This window comes from Elephas maximus, chromosome 13 (assembly GCF_024166365.1).
Source record: "Elephas maximus indicus isolate mEleMax1 chromosome 13, mEleMax1 primary haplotype, whole genome shotgun sequence".
Classification (NCBI taxonomy): Eukaryota; Metazoa; Chordata; class Mammalia; order Proboscidea; family Elephantidae; genus Elephas; species Elephas maximus.
The window spans coordinates 42,392,109-42,410,033 of record NC_064831.1 but is presented as its reverse complement, the minus strand read 5'-3'; the positions used below and the strand labels follow the sequence as shown (position 1 = coordinate 42,410,033).

Below are 17,925 nucleotides of genomic sequence, written 5' to 3'. Positions count from 1 at the left end.
TCCTGAGAAAAAACTCTTGATTAGAGGAGTAGAATAGTTCCCGAGAATATAAAACTAATAATGATCAGAAGGATTGGACTCACGCTATTCTTTTGATTCCTTTCTACACGTCAATGCCAAGGCTCTGACAATGGAGTTAGCCAGATGATTCAAGTGCACAATCATGGTGTTCAGACCACAACAACGCCAAAAGAACCCATTGCTGTATACTAGGTTCTGACTCATAGCAACCCTATAGGACAGAGTAGAACTACCCCATAGCATTTCCAAGGAGCCGCTGGTGGATTGGAACAGCAGACCTTTTGGTTAGCAGCTGAGATCTTAACCACTGCACCACAAGTGCTCAGATCTTAACAGCAGCCTCCATTTGTTGAGTGTCATTATGTTCAGGCACTGTGCTGAGCACACTAGAAAAAGTAATAGAATTAGGATGTTTTAAAAAAAAAAAAAAAGTTGCCTTCAAGTCAATCCCTACTCATAGCGACCCTGTAGGACAGAGAAGAACTGCACCATACTTAGGGTTTCCAAGGAACGGCTGGTGAATTTGAACTGCTGACTTTTCGGTTAGCAGCCAAACTCTTAACCACTGTACTGGCCAGGGCTCCAGAATTAGGATGGGAACAGTTTATTGATACAGGATCTTTACCATTTTGCCACAATACCTCCACCTTCATCATATTTTTCAGGCTTATAGAGCAAAGGAAAAAGGGGCATTGTCTGTGACTGTCTATTATTAATGGTGGTTATAGGATAGAGTACAACTGCCCCATAGAGTTTCCAAGGAGCACCTGGTGGATTCAAACTGCTAGCCTTTTGAATAGCAGCCGTGGCTCTTAACCACTACACCACCAGGATTTCCTAATGGACGTTAGGAACAGTGATATCTGATATTCCATTTAGGCTTCCATTTGTGCATTTTATTCTACGTCTTAGTCAAGTATGCAAACTTGAAATCTTGAACTTTATGTACTAATGTGGAACCTATGTGCATATGTTGGATCAAACTGCAAGGCAGGGAGCTAATATAGAATGAATGCAACTAAATGACTAAAGGTAATGGGGGAGATGCTCGGTCTCAGTGATGAGCTGCAGCCAGAATCTAAAACCAAACCTGTTGCCATCCAGTTGATCTGACCCTAGTGACCCTAACGGACAGGGTAGAACTGCCCCATAGGGTTTCCAAGGAGCAGCTGGTGGATTCTAACTTCATTTAACAATACCTTTTGGCTTTTTTTTTTTTTGGCTAGCAGTTGAGCTCTAAACCACTGAGCCACCAGGGATCAGCAACCAGAATAGATATGTGGAATTCAAAAATACTCTCTGGAAGGTCTTGGACATTGCTGGGGAGAGAGATGGTTTTCTTGTAATTGCATGGAATAAGGACTCAAAGTTATTGTACTTGGATTATAAAAGAAAGTACAATAGAATCCACAGAATCCAGGGCTCTGCATTAATTAGAAAGAGCACGGATGGAGCCTGGGAGTCTTTACACACTACTCCTTGAGAATATGGACCTTGGTGATAGAGAAATTGATAAGGAGTATGGAATGTTGTGCATCATGAGAGGGTTAATATAAAAATATCAGAAAAAAAATTTCCTGTCCTGGGCCATCATGCATAATTCTTATAACTGTATCTTAAGAAGGATATTTGAAACTTAAGAAGATTCAGAAAAAAGGAAGGAAGGAAGGAAGGAAGGAAGGAAGGAAGGAAGGAAGGAAGGAAGGAAGGAAGGAAGGAAGGAAGGAAGGAAGGAAGGAAGGAAGGAAGGAAGGAAGGAGGGAGGAAGGAGGGAGGAAGGGAGGGAAAGAGAGAGAGAGAGAGAAAGGAAGGAAGGAAGGAAGGAAGGAAGGAAGGAAGGAAGGAAGGAAGGAAGGAAGGAAGGAAGGAAGGAAGGAAGGAAAGAAAGAGAGAGAGGGAGAAAGAAAGAAAGAGAGAGAGAGAGAGAAAGAGAGAGAGAAAGAGAGAGAGAAAGAGAGAAAGGAAGGAAGGAAGGAAGGAAGGAAGGAAGGAAGGAAGGAAGGAAGGAAGGAAGGAAGGAAGGAAGGAAGGAAAGAAGGAAAGAAAGAAAGAAAGAAAGAAGGAAAGAAGGAAGGAAGGAAGGAAGGAAGGAAGGAAGGAAGGAAGGAAGGAAGGAAGGAAGGAAGGAAAGAAAGAAAGGAAGAAAGAAAGAAAGGAAGAAAGGAAGAAAGGAAGAAAGGAAGAAAGGAAGAAAGGAAGAAAGGAAGAAAGGAAGAAAGGAAGAAAGGAAGAAAGGAAGAAAGGAAGAAAGGAAGAAAGGAAGAAAGGAAGAAAGGAAGAAAGGAAGAAAGGAAGAAAGAAAGAAAGAAAGAAAGAAAGAAAGAAAGAAAGAAAGAAAGAAAGAAAGAAAGAAAGAAAGAAAGAAAGAAAGAAAGAAAGAAAGAAAGAAAGAAAGAAAGAAAGAAAGAAAGAAAGAAAGAAAGAAAGAAAGAAAGGAAGAGACCTAAACAAATCAGATGAATAAAGTTTGAGGACTGTCAAATGTAGTCAGATTAAAATGGTAAGACTTGGCTAATCAGAAACAGAAGTTTAAGAAGAACATCAACATAAAAATGAACAGCTTAAACATTGAATATACCTTACATATTTAATATAGATTTGTTCAAAAGATATCAAGGCATAAGAGAAAAGGAATATGCTCTGAGGAAATAAGATATCAGTATTTTATCAACAATTAAGAATACATTCCTGAAACATACATCCAGTTGACAAGAATTTGTCAGCTTATGAAAAACTAAGACGTAGACAGTTATTAAAGTAAACCTTGGGTCAAACTATCTTTAGGACAGAAAGCCACAACAGCTAACGGCAGTCAAACATTAGAATCAAAAGGGCCAAATTACATCCCGGAATATTTGGGGGAAAAAAATGATTTAACAATAGCTGATATCTAAACTTCTAGAATGAAAGTATATTTATAAATGAAGGAATTATTCTAAGGAAGCATTCAGACAAAGGTCTGTCTTTCGGTTTAGATATTATGCTAACTCCTGCAATAAGGGGCTGTGTTTAGTTTTCTCTTAACAATGATTACTATGAGTTGGAATCAACTTGATGGCAATGGGTTTTTTGGTTTTTATTAAAAAAAAAGAAAATGTATGCAAGCAAGGGGAAACTGAAGTTATTATAATGTTAATCTGTCATTTTGGGCCACTAAAGATATCTGACCACTCATCAGAGAATCCTTGTACTGTATGGGGTTTCAGGGAATTAGTCTGTTCCTTTCCAGTGAATGGAAATAGCCTCCTGAAAAGCTATGCACAGATAAATTTTTGAACTTGTCCCTAAAGGAGATATAAGTTACTTTGATCAAAGAAGAGACTTTGATCTTAGTGAGAAAGCTGAGAGACGAGAACAAAGCAATCAGAATCCAGGTGTATTTTCAATCCTCATTTAACTTTTGTTACTACATTTTTTGTCCTTAATTTTATTTATTTATTTTTGATGGCATGTGTTTTCAGTATTGGAATGCATGCCAACTAATAGAGTGTGTTTACATTTTCGGTTGGTAATACGGATTTGGAGAAATATGATCTAGTAATACAAGCCACCAATGAGGTGAGTGGCATTGTGCACCACTGATCTGTGGTGTGACGATATACCACTGAGAGCTAGATAAGTAATTTATTGCGGTGCCTTTCTATTAGGTTACATGTGAAACCTCTGGTTTTCCAAATATGACACAGGAAAATCAAAACAAATCCATCAGGGTTCTCTAACTATGATGCAGGAAAGCCATCATTATGCTTGCAAGCCTTATCTCAAAGAAATAAAGGAAAAAAAAAAAAAGGCAAAAGTTTACACAACTAACACATCCAGGAAGCATCACCTAATAGAATGTCCCACCTACACAACAATGAGGCGCCAACTCTGTTCTGCTGAGCTTTACACATTTCAAAAGGGACCCACCTTGACACTAAATGCTGCAGAACCAGAATAAGGCCTTATGTCTGAGGTCCAGAGGCATAAAAAGTGGCTGGCATACTGTTTATGCTAATGGTAATGGAAGAGTTAAATGTTTTTAGGAACACTCTTCTGGAGTGGAAATTTTCTCATTAAAAAAGAAACCTTAGGTGTTTAACTTTTAGACATCCATAGTCTATATCAGTGAGCCATACACACATACATACACAAATAATAATAATATTCATTCAACAAGCAATCTGTTTCCCAAAATTAGGATTTATGTAAACATCACTTAGATCAATAATCCTTTGTCAGGCAGAGAGAAAATAATTTATTTTCATAACATAGTTCAAATAGTTCAGGGACACTATCTCGTTTGATTTTCAGGATAACCCTAGCATGAGTAAGAGCAGGTACCTTGATTTCTATTTTACAAAAGTAAGAACTCAATCTCTAAGAACTAGTAAACATATATCAATAGTTGCTCATTGATTTTCTCTCTTGTATTTACCATTTCTATCCTTCTATTTTTTTTTAATCCTTCTATTTACTTTGGTTTTAATTTTTTCTCCCTTTTCTAGATTATTAAGGTAAAAACTTAGTTCTGTGATTTTAAGTGTTTTTTCTTTTGTAATAACCCTTTGCCATAAAGTCGATTCCAACCCATAGTGACCCTATAGGACAGAGTAGAACTGCCCCATAATTTCCAAGGAGAGGCTGGCAGATTCGAACTGCTGACCTTTTGGTTAGTGGCTGAATCACTTAACCACTGTACCACCATAGTAGCATTTAAAAGTGTTCATGTATCTCTAAACACTACTCTAGCTGCATTCTGTACATTCTAATACTTGTGTTATTTACTTTAAAAAATTATTTACTAATTTTTCTTGGGGTTTCTTCTTTGACCTATGAGTCACTTAGAGGTGTGTTACTCAATTCCCAAACATCTGGTGATTTTTCAGATATCTTATTACTATCATTATTATCTTAAATTCTGCTATACACGTTGTAGTCAGGGAGCCTACTCTGCACAATGTCAATGTTTTGAAACTTCTTTATGGCCAAGCGAATGGTCTATTTGGGGAGCACCCCATATGTACCTGAGAAAAGAGTCTGGTGTTTCTGGTGTTGTCGGGACTATTATTCTTCACATATAAATTAGGTCACTTTGATAGATACTGTTGTTCAAGTCTTTTATACACTTACGAAATTTTTGCCTAGTAGTTTTATAAATTGATGAGAAACCAAGAAGCAAATCTGTTGCTGTCCAGTTGATTTTGACTCATAGTGACCCTATAGGGGAAGTGTTAAAAATAGTCTGATTGAGTATTTGTATATTGTCCCTTTAGTGCTTCCAATTTTTACTTCAGGTATTTTAAGCTCTGTTGTTTGGTTGCATACATATGTAGGACAGTTAGTCATCTGACATATTGACTCTTTTATCATTATCAGACGTTCCTCTTTCTTAGGTAATGAATCCTGCCCCGAAGTTTGCTCTGCCGGATATTAACACAGCCACATTAACTTTCTATTGATTACTGTTTGCATATTACATATTTTCCCACCCTTTTACTTTAATGTACGTACAAGTTTTTGTGTTAAGAGTGATTCTTATAAGCAGCGTATTCTACTTTGTTTCTTATGTTGTACTTTAATAATCTTATAATTGTTTGTATACATTTTTAAAAACAGTCACGCTAAAGATTATAATTTGCATCCTTAAATGCTAAAGATTATAATTTGCATCCTTAACCTATCAGAGCTTATTTCTAATTAATATTTTATTACTTCAGGAGAAAATATAAGAATCTTAAAACAACAGCATAATTTGATTTACCCTCTTTTTCACTTTCTATTCTTATGTGAAATCATGATACCTTCATAAAGTCACTCACAAGACAATATTATCATTTTTGCTCTAAACAGTCACCGGTTAAAGGAATTAGTAACATAAAATATTGGCTATCATATTTACCAACATATCTACCATTTCCAGTGTTGTTCATTCTTTCCTGCTGATAGAAGTTCCTATCTGGTATCAATCTCCTTCAGCCAGCAGAACGTACTTTAGCTTCTCCTGTAGGGCAATTACACAAAGAATTCCCTCAAATTGAAAAAACGCTTTTATCCTCATTTTTTTTTTTTGTAAGAGTATATTGGATATAAGAATCTGACAGTTTTGCTTTTTCTTTTAAAACTTTAAACATATTATTCATTTTTTCTGGTTTCCATTGTTTCTGATAAAGAAGTCATCTGGCATTTGTATCACTGTTCCCTTATGCGCAGCGTACACTTTTTTTCTTGCTGCTCTCGATTCTTTTTCTTTGGTTTTGAACATTTTGACTATGGTATGTCTAGGTGTGGTCTTTTTGTGCTTTGCTGAGATTTTTTGGTTCTATAGGTTGATTTTTTTTTTTTTTAATAGAAAATTTGAGAATTTTCAACTGTTATTTCTTCAAAAAAAATGATTTCCCCATCCATATCTCCTCTTCTGCTGAGACTATTTGCACGCATATTATACTTTTTTTACATGCCTTCGTAGATAGACACTGTGCTTACTTAAAAGAATATTTTTTTCTTGGTTCTCCAGATTGTGTATCTGTTGATTTTGTCTTCATATTCATTCATCCTTTCTTCTACAGTTTCAATCCCATTAGTTCTATCCAGTGATTTATTTGAAGTTCAGATTTTGTAATCTTTAGTTCTAGAATTTCAATATGGTTCTTTTTATAACTTCCATTTCTCTGCTGAGCAATCTCATTTGTTCACTATTTTTTTTTTTGTTTCTTTTAAACTTTTGAACATATGATACCTATTATAAAGTTCTGTTATAATAGCTGTTTTAAAGTGTTCTATTCTCAACAACTGGGTCGCAAAGGTTTTTGCCTCTGTTGACTTTTTCTTTTGATTATGGGACACATTTTCTTGTTTCTTCATATGACCAGTAAATTTGTTTCATTTTCTTTTCTGCTAGATATTGTAGCTCTTACATTGTAAAAGGTCTTGAGTACCATGGCTTTAAATAATACCGAATTTAGCTCTAACAGGCAGCTAAATTACTGGAGGATTCTCTCAGTCCTGTCGGGCATGGTTTTTATGCTTTGGTAGGGAATATCTACTATGATTTTGTTCTTAGACCTATGAGGTGGCCCTTACTTTATGGTATGGTTCTTACTTCCAAAGAAAGAGCTTTTTGGAGTTTCAACTGATTGAAGGTGTTCAGTGATGCTGCTCTACTCTGGATGGGCCTGGACTCTCATATCCTCTAGCACTGCACAATTACTGATACCTCTACTCAGCTCTTCACCCCTTGTGCAATCTCATTTTATCCTTGCATAGCCTAGAGCTCGGTCAAGGATCCGAACTAAATCTCCATGCATATAACTGTGGGTCACTCTCCAGGTAAAGCTGCATCCTCTTCAGTAACCCGTCCGTCCCATAAATCCCAGCTACCGCAGCCTCAGACTCAATTTTTGACCTCTCTTCTCAATGAAATCTCCACTCTCTGCTCAGAATCTTCTTCCCTGCTCCAAGTCAGCAAACTTGAGCAGCACACCTCAGATTTTTCCCTTCTTACAAGGATCAAAGCCCTGTACTCTCTGTTGTCCAATGACATTAAAGATACACTTAGTATATTTTTTCCAGTTTTATAGTTGTTTATGGTAGGAAGATAAGCTGGAAACCAGTTATTCTGTCATGGATGGAAGAAAAAGTCACCGGGGCATCTTCATGATTTACAAAGTAGCACATTACATTAATTAAACATATAATATTAATTAACATAAAATGTTATTAAACACTTTTATCTCTTATAAGTAAAGCTATAAGGGAAGTTCTTAAAAATTTTAGTAATGTTCTCTTGGGACTGATTCCTAGAAGTTGGTCAAAGGTTTGGAAAACATTCCAGGTTCTTGAGAATACTAGAAAATTAGTCTCTTCAAATCTGTTTTAAGAACAAAAATGTGGTTAAAAAAAAGTATATATACAGATATGTACATATATACTACATATATAGTTATGTATACTGTAAATACTATACAGTATATACAAAATTACATATGCTACAAATGCTGTATGTATGTATGAAGTATTTCTACAGCAATTGTATTAATCTACAGTGCCATCAGCAATGCAACGGAATAGCAATTTATATGTACACACAAAATACTCCATTTTCTGAATTCAGTCTTAATCTTAAAACAGGTAGAATTACAAGTTGATGAATGAAAAAAAAAAACAAAAACCCAAACGTCTTCTGTTTTTGCTGTGCTCCAGTAGCTGACTTCTGCCTATGGCCTCCTGGATTCTCAGCTTTTACTTGACGCCAGGATCACACAGCTGAACGCAGTTCTTGATCATATGCTACCTCCCGAGATGGATGAACATCGACCAATTATTTTTGCTACAGTGACTCTGTGTATTCCTCCCATTTTCTTTTGATATTTCCTGCACCATTTAAATTTTTGTTCACAGAATCCTTCAATATTACAATTTGAGGCTTGAATTTTCTCTTTAGTTATTTCAGCTTGAGAAATGCCGATCGTGTTCTTCCCCTTTGTTTTTTTAACTCCAGGACTTTGCACATTTCATTACAATACTTATCTTCTCAAGTCACCCTTTGAAACCTTTTGTTCGGGTCTTTTGCTTCATCATTTCTTCTGCTTGCTTTAGGTATTCTGTACTTAAGAGTAAGTTTCAGAGCTCTTTTGACATTTATTTTGCTCTTTTCCCTTTTTCCTGTCTTTTTAGTGACATTTCACTTTCTTCATGTATGATGCCCTTTGTCTTCCCACCGCTCTTCTTGTTTTTGGTCATTAGCATTCAGTGCACCAAATCTATTCTTGAGATGGTCTATAAATTCAGGTGGGAGGTATTCAAGGTTATACTTTGGCTTTTGTGGGCTTTGTTTTGATTTTCTTCAGCTTCAGCTTGAACTTCCACAGGAACAATTGATGGTCATTTTAGTAGGGGGCCCCTGACTCTGTCTTGACTGATGATATTGAGCTTCTTCATTGTCTCTTTCCACAGGTGTAATCAACTTGATTCCTGTGTAATCTATCTGGCCAGGACCATGCTTATAGTTACCAATTGTGTTGTTGAAAAAAGTATTTCCAATGAATAAGTCATTGGTCTTGCAGAATTTCAGCAATGCATTTTCAGGCACTGTTTCTACTACCAAGGCCATATTTTCTAACTACGGTTCCTTTTTCTTTGTTTCTAACTTTCACATTAAAATCACCAGTAATTGTCCTTGCATCTTGATTGCACACTTGGTCAACTTCAGACTGCAGCAGTTTATAAGAAACTTCCGTTTCTTCATCTTCGGCATTTGTGGTTGGTGCATAAATTTGAATAATTGCCATCTTGACTGGTCTTCCTTGTAGGTGTGTGGATACTAACCTATCACTGACAGTGTCGTTCTTCAGGGTAGATCTCATAATGCTTTTTTCAATGATGAATGCAACACTGTTCTTCAATTTGTCATTCTGAGCATATGAGATCATATGATTATTAGATTAAAAATGGCCAATACTAGTTCATTTCAGCTTACTAGAATGTCATTCTTCAAGTTTTCCTTTTAATTTTGACAACTTCCAATTTCCCTTGGTTCATACTTTGTTCATTCCATATTTCAACTACTAACAGATGTTTGTAGTTGAAGTCTCATTTTGAGTCATGCCACATTGGCAAATGAAGCTTCCAAAGGTTTAATCCACCCAAGTTATTAAGGTTGACCCTATTTTGAGGAGACAGCTCTTCCCCATTCATATTTGAGTGCCTTCTCACCTGAAGGGCTCATCTTCTAGCACTATATTGGACAATGTTATGTTGTGATCCATAAGCTTTTAATTGGCTGATTCTAGGAAGTAGATTGCCAGGCCTTTCTTCCTAGTCTGTCTTAGTGTGAGGGTGCTGCTGAAATCTATCCACCATGAGTAACCCTACTGCTGTTTGAAATAATGGCGGTATAACTTTCAGTACTTAGCAACATACAAGCCACCACAGTACTACAAAATAACAGACAGACAGTGGAATTACCATGTAGGTGAGAGTAATTTCACTCCGACTTTCAGAAGTTTTTGGCCTAGTGCTTTAGTTTCGTGCAGAGCCTCTGAATGTATTGAATTATAAGCCAGCTGTGTATTTGAGACTCCTAATTTCTCTTATTTTGTTAGTTCTGTGTCAAGTGACCACTAGAACTTTACTGGTCTTCTATCTCCAAGAGTAGTGCTTTTCTTGGGTAAATACCTGACTCTCAACCTTCCAGCCCTTACAGGCATGTGCCCTAAGGGAACATCTGTGGATCCTTAGCTTGCTTCATTTTAGACTTTTAGTGCATCTAGTACTCATTTATTTCATAGCTTTCTGATATCTCTGAAAATAGGATTTTTGTGCTTTATCCAGCTTCCCTAGTTCTGTCAGCGGTTTTATTGGCCTCACAGGACTTACTACATTCTACTTTAAAACAGAAGCCCGGTTTTAACTTTATATAAAACCGAATCCATTGCTTTCAAGTCGAACCTAACTTATAGCGACCCTATAGGACAGAGTAGAACTGTTCCATAGGGTTTCCAAGGCTGTAAATCCTTATGAAGCAGACTGCCACGTCTTTCTCCTGAGTTAAATTTTATATAAGTAGAATTAAATAGTATGTACTTTTTGGGGGGAGAGAAGGGTCTGGATAATTTTACTCAATATTATCCTTTTGGGGTATTCACCCACTTCCTTGAATATTCATTCTTGTTTCTTTAGACTATTCCATAATACGATTGCACCAAAATTTAATTTTTCATTCTACTGTTAATGGGCATTTGAGAAATTTCCAGTACCTGATTATAATGAATAGCGCTGCTTTGAACATTCTTGACAAATTCTTTTAGAGGATATAAAAATATAGGTTGTTAGGTGTGTATAAGGTACAATTACTGGATCATGGGGTATACATGTTCTCATCTTTTGTAAATACTGTCAAACATGTTTTAATAGATATTGCTGAAATGGTTGTTTCTGTTTCCACCGGTAGTGTTGAGAGTTTCCATTTGTATAGTTCAAATTGGTTCTGTTTTCTCTAAGTCCTCTCAACTCTTTATTAGCATATTTGTCTATTGTTTTGGATAAACCCTTCGTGTAAGAAAGATATCAACTCTGTCATATTTACAACAAATGTAGTCCCCTGCATTCTGTTTTTTGCTTTTTTTTTTTTTTTTAATGTAGTAATATGCCGAACAAGGAGCCCTGGTGATACAATGGTTAAGAGCTGGGCTCCTAACCAAAAGGTCTGCAGTTCGAATCCACCAGCTGCTCCTTGGAAATCCTATGTGGGCAGTTCTACTCTGTCCTATAGGGTCCTTTATGAGTTGGAATTGACTCGAGGGTACATAACAACAACAACATAGCGAACGTACCAAACAATGTGTACATGACTTCAGATTACTCACACTTTGCATTATTCACATCTCTGCTTCAGTTCATTAAGTTCATTAAGTAGGTAATTCAGCCTTAACTTTATAACAACAAGGAATTCCTTATCAACAGACTTATCTGTCAATATTCAGTGTAAAAGAGTGAAGTATCACTTTAATACTGGTGTTTATGAAGCAAGTTAGGGACAATGTAGATTCACTGCCACTCCTGAAGGAGGTGGAATTACAAACTGGTAAAGATCTGAAAACTGAAAAACAAGAAAAGGAGAAGGAGGAAGAAAAGAAGAAGGAGGGATGTGTGTATAAACAATATTTCAAGTTACATAATCAGAATAAGACGGATCTATCATTAAAAGGGTGAGGTTGTCTTTTTTTTCTTTTCTTTTGTTTTTTGCCTTACTTTGATTCTCATAAAAAGCCACATGTGCATGTTTGTGGTTACATGTTTCTCTGCCATGCCCATCTAAAAATAGACTTTTTTAGCTGATAATTTATTACAGCTGTCATATCCTATTACTCCAATTGCAACTAATAACAGGTGAGAAATAAACAATGTTGAGCCACAACTCGCCTGGCCTAATTGCAACTTTTGAATCACATACTACAAAACCAACAAGTAATGCAATATGCTCACATTATATTTATTTTGACATTCAGTAAAATTGACTTCCAGTTTAATATGTTGTCATAACATTGTCTTCTGGAGAATTTACAAAAACAAAACATAGAGAAACAAAGCTATATCTGTTAACAGTGAAAATCGCAAATCCCTATGGGACAGATTAATAAACTCTAAGGTTTCCAAGCAGACTCACAAATCCACAAAATGTGTTTAATCTGTTTCGCCTAAAGTATATTTTAAGCAAATGCTTCAGTAGTTAAACACAAGCTAAATAAACCAAAATATCGAAGCTGTAAATGATTAAATCTATGAATGCTGCTACACTTAGAGAAATAAAACTATGCCTAAGCTCTCCATTTGCTTTCAATCTCTTGACTTTTTCAACACTACCCAGAAACAACAATATTCCAAAGGTAGTCGTCAGCTTCTCCCATCAGTACATGATCACTGGTCTCAGTCATAGTTGCTGCATTGACAGCCTACGACATTCTCGGCACACTGCCAGACAGAAAGATGCAATGGCTTAACCTCTATTAATATGTGTCCATCCACTACCTATCTGAAAAATCTAGAGAAAATAAAAACACATTTTTCAAATACGCTTACATGGAAGACTACTTGCAGTTGTGTAATCTGCACTGAAAATGAGAAATGCATTTACAAATTAAAGGACAAAACAGCAATCAGAGAACATATTATGCATACATAATTTAGTTTTTTTGTTTTTTAATGCATATTTGAAGATGCCTGGAATGATTACCTTCAAATCATGGCATAACCAGTTCATTTGCAACTCATTTTTTATCTTTATATTAACTTTTCCTGGGCGATTTCACTGGGGAAAAGGTGAGTGTCCAACAATGCCAACCCAAGCAACACATGACCACAACTCAGTCCTACCAGCCTCTACCAACCACATCATTCTGCTAATGGATAAAAGTCACTTCTCGCAAAGTAATAAGACACAGAAATAAACATTAGAGATAACTTGGTGAAGACTATTGACTATACCGTAGACTGCCAGAACGACGAACAAATCTGTCATGGAAGAAGTACAGCCAGAATTCTCCTTATAAGCAAAGATAGTGAGATTTCATGTCATGTACTTCAGACATGTTATCAGGAGGGATCAGTCCCTGGAGAAGGACATCATGCTTGGTAAAGTGGAGGGTTAGAGAAAAAAGAGGAAGACCCTCAACAAAACAGATTGACACAGTGGCTGCAACAATGGGCTCAAACATAGCAAAGATTGTGAGGATGGGGCAGGATGGGGCAGTCTTCCGTTCTGCTGTACATAGGGTCGCTATGAGTCAGATTCAACTTGATGGGACTTAACAACAACAACCTTAAAATTATAGCGACCTTAAAAATTGAAGATGATTATTATTTTGTGAGATAGCTAACTCTCATTTCAAAAGATCTACCTATTTTAATTGTGTTTAGAGCTGCTGCGATGTGGTAGTCACTCTCTAAGGGCAGTGGCTCCTCTAGCTTGAGGTGTTCCAGCCAAAGGAGAAGGGGGGTTAGTGAGGAGGTCTCTATACTTGGCTCGTACAAAGCAGACTCCCAAACCAACCAGTTGTCAAGCACCCAGGAAGCAACTGGCCACAAAAGCTGCTCTCAAGGATGTATCCTCTACTGCAGGGCTGAAGAAGCCTCATCATTACAGGCCTGGTACTGTGGCACTCCGGGAAATCAGAAGTTATCAGAAGTCTCCTGAACTTCTGACTTGCACATTTCCCTTCCAGCATCTGGTATGAGAAATTGCTCAGGACTTCAAAACAGATCTGCATTTCCAGGGTGCAGCTACTGGTGCTTTGCAGGCGGCAAGTGAGGCCTAACTGTTTGGCCTTTTTGAAGACACCAACCTGTGTGCTATGCATGCCAAACATGTAACAATTGTGCCAAAAGACATCTAGCTAGCACATTGCATATGTGGAGAACGTGCTTAAGAACCCACTATGATGGGAAGCTTTGCATTCTTTAAAAAAAGAAACAAAAACAAAAAAACTCTTCTTCCTGTTATTGGCAGTTCGGCACGTCAGATATTTTTTTTTCCCACAGGGTCAAAAGGTACCTAAGTATGTGATAGCAAATGGAAAAATAGGGGACAGAAATCAAGTATCAGCAGTTTTCTCATTTTCATTTGTGTGAATTTTTAATATAAATGCAAGGACATAAAGCAGAAATACAAGTCTAAATGTTTCAGTGAACAAGTTTCAGCAGTTCAACTTTATAACAATTATAAATAAACCTCTTAAATTTTTCTGGACAATGCCAGCATTTGGATTTTTTTTTTAAACAAGTAAATTTCTTATTGACGGCAACTAAATGGTGTTTGTAGCATTTTTATCATACAGTTGATTCCAGTCACTCACTCTAATTTTCTGAGTCATCCTACGTGCAGCCGCATGTTTTTAATGTTGTCTGTCTTCTGTGCTGCTCTGTAAGTTGGCTATTAAAATTCATTAAACTTTAAAAAAAAAAAAAAGATCTACCTATTTAAAAAGTCTTAATCAAAGACTAGGTAAAGCAAAAAATGTTGGTGGCTCAAATCTCCCAAGAGGCACCTTGGAAGAAAGGCCTGGCAATCTACTTATGAAAGGTCACAGCCATTGAGGACTTCACAAAGTACAGTTCTACTCTGACACATGGGATTGCCATAAGTCAGAATCAACTCTATGGCAACAGATTTTTTGGTTTTAATTTAAATGCTTTGGTTGAGATTAGAAGATAACCTTTACAATACGATGTCGTTTGAAAACTAGAAGATACAACTATGAGTTAATATTATTAATTTTGGAAAAGGGAGCCTAAAGGCAAACCTGTTTGTCTCCGTGTAAATATCTTGACTCAGGTTTGAAGAGAGGAAAGCAATTTTCCAGAATGTAGAAAGCATTTTGAAAAGGTATTTGAAAAGACTTTTCTTCCTGTAAGGGATAGTTAACCAGATCTTAGTAGCTGGATAATGCAGGAGCTGTTCCTTTATTGCTATGATCTGCATTGGGTCTGAAAGGATAAAGGAAAAAATACTCTCTTCCACAAAAACCATTCCGTCTAAGGAGACGGAACTGAGGGTTAATACCCTAAGAAAGAGTGCTGGTTGTTTACTTGATTTTCTTGATTTATCAAGAAGTAAATCATCCAACATTCTAAAAGTATTTGAGATCTGAACTATGCAAAATGACAACCAAATGTCTCAGAACAAGGAGTTATTGTTAGCATATCACACACTTGATTAGAAAAGGATTTAATAAGGGAAATCACAATGACATAAAATGACGTGGAAAAAAATTAAAAATAGATTTTGAATGTGTTAATTTAAATGTACATATAAGCTATAGTGGAGCCCTTGTGGTGCAGTGGTTAAGAGCTTGGCTGCTTACCAAAAGGTCAGCAGTTCGAGTCCACCAGCTGCTTGGAAACCCTATGGAGCAGCTTTACTCTGTCCTATAGTGAGTCAGAATTGACTCAACAGCAATGAGTTTTATAACCTATAGTTGGCTGTATTGGATAAACGTATTGATGCCAACGAAGATTTTATTATGTTACTCAGGTTATGAGAAATGTTGCTTTTTCAAGTGGGTTTATTTATAAGCTGTGTTTTGCCTGAGATGAACTGAGAAGGAATAAGAATTGCTTTTATCAAGAAACTGAAATATGTGACTGCTCAGGCATCCCATGGAACTATTGTCCTCTGGAGAGGCTGTGGTCCATCACCCCACGGGGTCATTATTACCGAAAGACACCAATTACCAATTCAACAGCTCTCCAGGTAGCCTTAGCTTTAAACAATAAAAAGATAAAATCTCCCAGGCTGTTAAGAAATTACTTATATCCTATTGTATCTTGAATGTATACATACTCACCTTTACTTTGTTCACTGTCCCACCCTGGCAATCTGACCCCCAACCCTACCATGTCATAATATGTCTTTCACTGAGGCCACTAATGAGATCCTAAGCCAAATCTACTGCCTGGCCTCAGGCTTTCTCAACTTGCCTCCAATTTCCTTAGAAACAAGGGGTTCAAACAGCAACGATTGTAAGGATGATGCAGGGCCAGACAAACATTTCATTCTATCATACATAAGGTCACCACGAGACAGAAGCAACTTGATGGCACTTAACAACATCCTTAGGAATGCATAATGTTCCCTTTGAGAAGCAGAGGGAATTCTGGAACCGTAACAAGTAAAACTCAGCAGGTCCTTTTGCCCCCACAATATGCTCTAAGCTTTTGGACACTTCTGAGCCAAACTATGACTAGAACAATCAGAAGTTGGGGAGGTCATCTATGGGGAAGACATGGGAGTGTTCTTCACTAAGGGCTTGGCAAGATCTTGAGGAACTTTATTGCAGCCCAAAGGTAAAAAAAAAAAAAAAAAAGGTAAGGCCCAGTAAATTGTACCTTTGAGGACAAATTTGGTACTTAGAACCTATGGACTCCTGAGAAGGTTGACTTAAGGAACTGGAAAGTGGGAGAAGGAGGCTGCCTGAACTCCTAGAAGACGTATAGTAGGTGGGCTTCCTTCCAAAGCCAGGAGTTTACAGAGACCTGAGAACTGAGGTTTTTTCTAGGAGCATCATCAGGGACAGATCTCCTGTATCACAGGCCCACAGGTACAGAAATTAGACTGCCATCCATGCTCTGCGGGAATGGCACTGCTTGGAATATCCCAATTTTACAACACCTGAGCCACATTGAAACCAACAAAAAAAATTTCCGACCCATTTTAGAGGATTCAGCAGCCAAAGAGAGAGGAAGATTAGAGCAATCAGAAAACCTGCTCAGAGAAACAGAACTTCTGGAAAAGACAGATGGACATTTGAATAAAACTCAATTCAGTGCATGCACGCACACACACACACACACACACAAATGCATCTAATAAAATTGATTTCAAAACTTACATTTCATTAAATGAAGGACAGAGTGGATTTAGCAACACCAGGAACCAAAATAATGAATTGGAAGACCAAGAATTCTATTACAAAATCCAGAGCAGAACAATACAGAAGTGGAAAATATGAGGGAAAAGATAAAAGATTTGGAGGATAAATACAATAGGCCAAATATCCAGATAATAGAAATTTCAGAAAAAGGAAATGGAACAGATGAAGGCAAAGTGATAATTAAAAGAAGAGGATTTTCCCCAGGGGAAGAAAAATCTGAATCGGCATTTGAAATGACACACCCGTGTTCCAGACTTCATTGATAAAAGAAGATACATTTCTAGGCCTCTACAATTAAACTTTCAGAAGTCAGAAAATGAAGAAAAGACCATAGCTTAAAAACACAAAGGACAACTTGTCAAAAAGAAAAGGGAACCAGACTGGTAAGGAATTGCATGCCTGGACTTAACATGCATCCCTGAAAGCTATAAGGCAATAGAATTAAGTTCAGAACCAATGGAGAGACAAGTCTGGCAACACTAGAGTCTTTTCACCATCCAAGATATCCATCACCCATCAGGGTAAAAGAACAGTGTCTGAGAACATGCAGTAATAGCTACAGTATCATCTATACACTGTGGTGGAAGAAAATACTTGAAAAACTACTCTAGCCAAACAACCATAACAGAAATTTCAAGACAAGGGAAGATGAAGAGTAGAGCAAAGAGTAGTATTGAGTAGATTGACTAATTGGATCATATGTATTAGACTATGAGAGCTGGGAAAGTGAAGGTAATAGTTAATGAAATGGAAGAATATAGTAAGGTAGTATGAAATAAATATTTTTTAAATATTAAAAAATAGCCTTTCTCTTGCCTAGTAATAAGAACTTTAAAAGTGTAATTAAACTTCTTAGCATAGTGTCTGGTACATAGCAAGCACTCATAAACGCTGGTTATTAACATTACCATTCTTATTATACTTATTACAAATCCTCTAGATTTGGATCCTGATTAGAGAAGAATGGAGCCCCTGGATAGTGTGAATGGTTAATGTG

The 17,925-nt window shown here is 36.8% G+C and overlaps 1 protein-coding gene and 1 pseudogene across 15 annotated transcripts in view; one reads left to right on the top strand and one right to left on the bottom strand.

The window, feature by feature from the left end:
• LOC126057333 (histone H3.3A-like) overlaps nucleotides 1-13,892 on the top strand; it is an 88,173-nt pseudogene extending 74,281 nt beyond the window's left edge.
• Nucleotides 1-17,925, bottom strand: part of INPP4B (inositol polyphosphate-4-phosphatase type II B) — a 976,853-nt gene that overhangs the window by 574,793 nt on the left and 384,135 nt on the right. The window lies entirely within an intron of this gene.